General features: G+C 38.4%; 1 pseudogene; it reads left to right on the top strand.

Annotated features, from left to right (window-relative positions):
* The first annotated feature begins 2,806 nt into the window (after positions 1-2,806).
* The window catches only part of LOC109674546 (chromodomain-helicase-DNA-binding protein 1-like), a 43,042-nt pseudogene continuing 39,163 nt past the window's right edge, over positions 2,807-6,685 (top strand).

The following is a 6,685-nucleotide window of genomic DNA, read 5'->3' as shown; positions in this document are numbered from 1 at the left end:
CATTTAAGTTGACATTTCTCCATGAATTTGCTAAGGGTTGAAAAATGGTAGCACAAAGGAGCACAAATGGTATTAGGATGGGATTAGAGTTAAACCCTACTTATTGAGTTCTGATTAAGGGAGAGAATTGCCTGCTTTCTCAAGAACTGGTCAAACCATTTCTATTAGGATCTTCTCTGTACCATGTCAGACCCTGCAGACATACATCGGTGTTGAGAACAACACAAAGGCCTGCCTGGCACTGATGAGCTTCCCCTGATTTTAAGCATCCATTGAGTTCCAGTTGGCAAACCCCTGTGGTGGTCATGCTAGAGACATGGTGGCAGAGCACAGTACCTGCTTCAAAGGAGGTACAGGGGAGTCTGCTGCTAACAAATTTTGTGGCATAATAGGTTAATACAATGAGACCAGGGAAACCCTGTTGAAGGAAATCACTAGGACATCCTGGAGGACAGGCTCTTCTTATGAGACCAGGAAGATTGTTGGATACTCTGTGGATCATTGGAAAGTGCTTCTGAGATATTAGACAATCTGTAGTAAATCCTACCTCTCTCTAACCTGGTGAAACTTCAGGGATACCTAATGACCAGCAGGTACAGCTGGACCACCTCAAGTATCTCAGCTATGAGACCTGAGGCCAAAGTGAGAATGATGGTGTGTGGAGAAGACCATCAACCTCAGAAATTTGCAAGCAAGGGTGCAGGCAGGACCTCCCCTCTGATGCTCCAATGGGAATGAGAGCCCACCAGCCTGTTAGTAAGGGGCAGTAGCAACTCAAGGAATCATGTGTACAGGGGCCATGCACAAAAGCAAGTTTACAAGGACTCATTCCAACTCTGAGCTGGATTTATCCTCATTTACTTACAACTTCCTGGCAAAAATTTTTTAAATTGAACAGGACCTTAAAAAGTAAAAAATTAGAAGCCTTTTAAGGAAGTCAATAGATAAGTTTTGGGAAAGAAGACACCATATTATCTTTCCTTAAATCCAGAATATAATTGCAGGAAAAAAAATTAGAAGGTGAAGAAGAAGAAAAATATCCCCAAGAAAATGTTGAGGTAAAAATGTGTAGAGAGAGCACGGGACTTGGATGAGTTTCTCTCTCTCTCTCTTTCTCCCTCTGTGTGTGTTTTTTCCTCTTTGTTTGCATTATTTGGGCTTAAACTCAGAACTTCATGCTTGCTGTGCAAGTGCTTTACTACTTGAACCACTTTGTCTACCCTTGTTACCTGCTTCTTAAGGCAGTAATCAACACATGAGTTAATCCTAGTAAAATACTTTTAACAAGTGCCTTGTTATAAGAATAAGCATTGAATAATAAGCATAGAAATAATGTGCACAAAATAAGCATTGAAATCTTCTTGTTCTATTATTTTATACATAACACAAAGTTTATTAGTGTTAGTGATATTTCTTTCAGGTATTCCAGACAAGACTTTTTTTGTTTTACTCCTGAATTGGGAACAGTTTATTTTTACTTCTTATAGTTTTCACATTTTCTTTCATGGGCATTATTACATTTATAATAAAAGCTATGCATTTACAAAAGAGAGGCAAAAGTAAAGTTTTATGTGAAGGTGTCACTGTTTTACAATCCCATATTACTTTTAGATTTACTAGATTGTAAAGTCTTTGAGGACAGGATTCTTGTCTATTTCCCAGCACTAGACCTGGTAAGTGTTGAATGAAAGGGTGGACCTTCCTTCTTCCTTCCCTCCTTCCTTCTTCCTTCTCTCCTTCCTTCTTTCTTCCCTCCTTCTCTCCTTCCCTCTTTCTGCTCTCCCTCCCTCCTTCCTTCCTTCTCACTCTTTTTTTTTGTAGTACTGGGATTTGAAATCAGGGCCTACACCTTGAGCCACTCCACCAGCCCTTTTTTGTGATGGGTTTTTTGAGATAGGGTCTCGAGAACTATTTGCCTGGGATGGCTTGAACTGTGATTGCTATCTCCTGAGTAGCTAGGATTCCAGGCATGAGCTACCAGTACCTGGCTGCTGCTGCTGCTTCTTTCTCCTCCTTCTTCTTCTTCTCCTTTTCTTTTTTTTTTACACAGGCATACCTTATTTTATTACCCTTCACAAATATTGCACTTTTTTTTTACAAATTGAAGATCTGTGTCAATTCTACAATAAGTAAGTCAATCAACATCAATTTCCCCATACCTCAGATAGTTACAGCACTTTTAGCAATGAAATGCATTCATACTAAAGTATGTACTTTTTTGACATATGCTATTTCACACTTAATAGACTACAGTGCCGTGTAAGCAATAACTTTTATATGCATTAGTGAGGCAGGCTAGAATTAGGGAAAGTTTGGGACGCCCAGAAAATATGACTATTACGTCATATATTGTATTTCATGTTGAATATTCCTCTCTTTCTCTGAGACTTCTTTTCTTTTATTTTTTTATTATTCATATGTGCATACAAGGCTTGGGTCATTTCCCCCCTGCCCCCACCCCCTCCCTTACCACCCACTCCGCTCCCTCCCTCTCCCCCCACCCCCTCAATACCCAGCAGAAAGTATTTTGCCCTTATTTCTAATTTTGTTGTACAGAGAGTATAAGCAATAATAGGAAGGAACAAGGGTTTTTGCTGGTTGAGATAAGGATAGCTATACAGGGCATTGACTCACATTGATTTCCTGTGCATGTGTGTTACCTTCTAGGTTAATTCTTTTTGATCAGTAAAGTTTTGAGTTTAGGGATTTAAGCCATGTTCTTCATTCAGTCTTAGAACTTAGCCTGTGTATCTGCTGAAATGTCTACTCTTTGGATTGGCTGTGTTTTTTATTTTTAGGGATTCATCTTCACCCTTATTAACTGGAAGGTCCAACTGGTTAGCCCAATGCTTCCATTGTCAAAATGGCTGCATCCTAGTAGATGAGATGGGCCTGGGTAAGACCTGCCAGGTATGTTACTAATGAGCACTCTTTACCTCACTGAAATACCTCTTCTCAGATCATTACTATCTTTAGCTGCTAGCTACAATATTTGTATATTAGTATATGAAATGCCTATACTTTTTAATGTAATCATAACCTTGATTATTCTAATTATGGGGGTTGGTTGAGTTATGTCAACACTTGTGTCTAAATTGGCTTTTGACATGCATCTGTGAGAAGCCATGCCTAATTTGGGAGTGCAGTTAATGGGCCCAGCCCAGGGATTTTCCCTGTGTAAATCTTGGAGTTACTCAGAATACAATATGCTCTCTGATGGAGTACACTGAGAGGTTTCACTTACTCCCCATGGCTTCTAGGGCAGACACACCTGTTTCTAGTATAGGAACTGAGAACTAGGAACTAGAACAAAGATCAGTTTCTCTAGAAGTCAAGTGAATAGCCCTTGGACCAGTAACAGTCCTTCCCTATGGCTAGTGTGCCTCAGTTATTGGAATTGCTCTGCTCACTTCATTCAGAGCAAACTAATGCCACTTGTCCTTGGCTTTTCCATCTCTATTTTAACTTCTCTTAAAATATACCAAATTTGTTTTGCTAAAACTTTGTTTTGAATTTCTGTATCTATGTCATGAAGAATTGGTCTATAAATTCTTTTCTTTCAATACTTTTTCCTGGTTTTAGTATTGGGTTAAATCCAGGCTCATAGAATGAGTTGAGAAGTATTACTTCCTCTTCATGTTTCTGAAAGAATTCATGTAGATTTGACATCATTTCTTCCTTAAATGATTGCTAGTGATTTACTAGTGACTCCAAATTTCTTATGTAGATACATTTGGCTTATGGTAATAAAAAATAAACTCTCTCCTAATTGTACTCTCAGAGAAAGCTAAACAGAATGGTTTTCATCCAGTTTAGTCCTAGAGGGTTGCTGGGGCACAGTTGGGCTAGGAAGCTATACATAGTTTAAAACATATTTCCATCATAAAATTAATATAGTCATATTTTTAAAATTACCTGCTACTCTGTAAGCATAGCACTCTCACTACAGCATGAGTAGCAATGTTTATTTTACAAGGTTGAAAAATCACAGTTCTCATGTACTCCATATACTTCATGTATTGTTAATCTAACCCTGCCAGTGTATCTTTGCATTTTATTATACTCTTCACAATCATTTTCTACTGGCTACATGAATCAAAAGAATTTATTGTAATTTACTTAAATGTACAGATGAGGAATGGTGAGTTCCCTCCTTTTGTGCTATTTAAATTAATCTTGATGTGAACATCTTTGGGTGTATAGATTTCTCAGGATTTTGAATTATGCTTAGGATAGAATTTTTTCAGAAATAACAGCATTTGGGGATGGAGGCTCCTCACACATTTTTGTTTACAAAGAAGTTTATTTTTTTCTATATGTCATACCAACTTCAAATCATAATTGTGTATGGGCATCTCCTGAAGAATGCCCAGTTGGCTGCAGAAAGATTTTCATTTTATGGCTTCCTTCAACTTGTGAGGATAATGTATCATTCATTTTTCCCTTTGCTGTAGGAGGCAAAGGGTTTTGTCTATTTTGTTTCCTGTTATATAACTGGAGCTTAGAAAAGCAACTTACCAATAAAACAGACTCTATAAATACACACTGAAGGTAGGAAAACAGTAGGGGAAGGAAGGAGGAAGTTGGGGAGGGAGGCCCAGAGGAAGGAAGGAAACATACTCATCTATGAGTCTAGCAAACAGCCAAGGGCCACCTTGTGTGGGTCATGCTCTCTGTTGCTTGGTGCTTCATGCTTTATGTTTCAGTTTCCTGATAATTTCTATCAGATGAGTTGTTTTCATTAATTTCCAACTTACATAAATATTGAGCCTTATTGCTTGCTAACTACTAAACTAATTAAACACCATAAATTCCCTTGCCAACTTTACGAGGCTTACATGAATTCTCTCTGGGAATGAATTACTCTCCTAATGTGTAGAAGACTGTACATCAATTCTTTGTAAAGCAAGTTGAATACAAGAATTTGTTCCCTGTGGTTGTGTGCACCTTGTGGTTGTTTCTTATGGGGAGATGTGATGCAAACTGACTTCTGCTGGATTCCAGACTATTGCTCCCTTCATTTACTTGGCAGGAAAATTGGATGATGAAGGACCATTTCTGATTCTTTGTCCTTTGTCTGTTCAGAGGAACTGGAAAGAAGAGATAAAGAAGTACAGAGTAGATGTAGCTGAAATTTTATTGTTTATATTGATTAAGATAGTTTTCTTGATTATGTATAAAATATAATAGTTCATTTGTCATTATCAATGAGGTTATTTATTCTAGAAAACCCTGAACTTAAGCAAGGTAGATAGACACTGAGAATCTGATGGTGGAGGTCTGCTGGATGTTATTGTTACTATTTGGCACTTTACTTACTTATTTATTCATTCATTTATTCATTTTGTAGCATGGGAATTGAATCCCACAACCTTGCACTTGCTAGGCAAGTGCTCTACCACTTGGTCATGCCCCCAGCCCTTTTGCTTGTATGTTGTTTTTGAAATATGGTTTCAATAACTTTGATTGATCAGGAAATTTTCATCCATCCTCCTGCCATTACCTCCCAGGTAGCTAGGATTACAGATGTGTACCATCATGCCTGACACAGTTTGGCAGTATAAAGACCAGTTTAGACTTTTAGTAAATTTTGTTGAACTAAAAGGGAAAATGAGTCTGGTGTGATTATACACGTGTATAATTTCAGCTACTCAGGAAGCACAGGCAGGAGAAGGGCAAGTTACAGGTTATCCCAGTCAAAAATGATGAGACCTTATCTCAAAAGGGATAAGAGGCATTGTGTTTTCCTAGCAAGTACTAGGCCTGTTTCAGTCCCCAGTAGTGCAAAAAAAAGGGAGAAACTATTGTTTTCATAGTAAAATAGAAGCAACTAATGTTTTAAAAACTGTTCAATTTTCAGGGTCAACACATAACCCTCTTAGATTCCTCTACCTGTTTACATGGTACCTCACCCTGAGATTTACCTCTAGATGCTTTTGGAGCTCAAGACGCTCTGGGTGCAAGTCCTCCAGAGGTATGCATGTTGCAACCCTTCCATAAAATGTAATTTTCCAAATTTGTATACCCTGTCCCATGGCTCTAGTATTTGGCCTCACCTTCCTCTTTTCTTTGATCCAGATTTGCTCCAGATCTTTCCTATGTAATATAGGCAGGTGACAAGGAGGAGAGAGCCCACTTTCAGCAAGACCTAAATCAGGAGTCACTTTTTCATGTGCTACTGATCACCTATGAGGTATTCCTTCCTTTCTTTCTAGAAAGAATCCCCAACCTGATATTTACAATGTATTGAAGCCTCTGAAATTTCAATAAAAATTTTTTTGAGAGCACATGTTTTTCTGGAAAGAGAGTCTACCTTCACAGTCTCACAGAGGGGCTGTGATCCAAAGAAGGAAAGACTCATAGTGCATTATGTTAGTGAGGCACCTTTGCTCTATTTCCTGGTAGATTATCCAGGTGGCTTCTCAGGATAGTGGGCCTTGAGCCACCTCTTTGCTGATGCACATGGGACAGGGATCATGTCCTGAGGGTTCACATCTGCTAACTGGGAACAGAGGGATGGAGGACACTTAGCTTCAGTCTTAAAAAGACCGGGTAACTAAGACCTTTTACTCAATCATGTCCCCATTCCATTTGTAAGATAGTGCTACTAAAACATTATGATCAGAAGGTTTATTTTACCTTGCAAAAAGATAAGAATTTGATAAATGCTGCAATTTAGTATATT

The sequence above is a fragment of the Castor canadensis genome, chromosome 9, assembly GCF_047511655.1.
Source record: "Castor canadensis chromosome 9, mCasCan1.hap1v2, whole genome shotgun sequence".
Taxonomy (NCBI): Eukaryota; Metazoa; Chordata; class Mammalia; order Rodentia; family Castoridae; genus Castor; species Castor canadensis.
The sequence above is the reverse complement of the archived record's forward strand: the minus strand, read 5'-3'. Positions and strand labels throughout refer to the sequence as shown.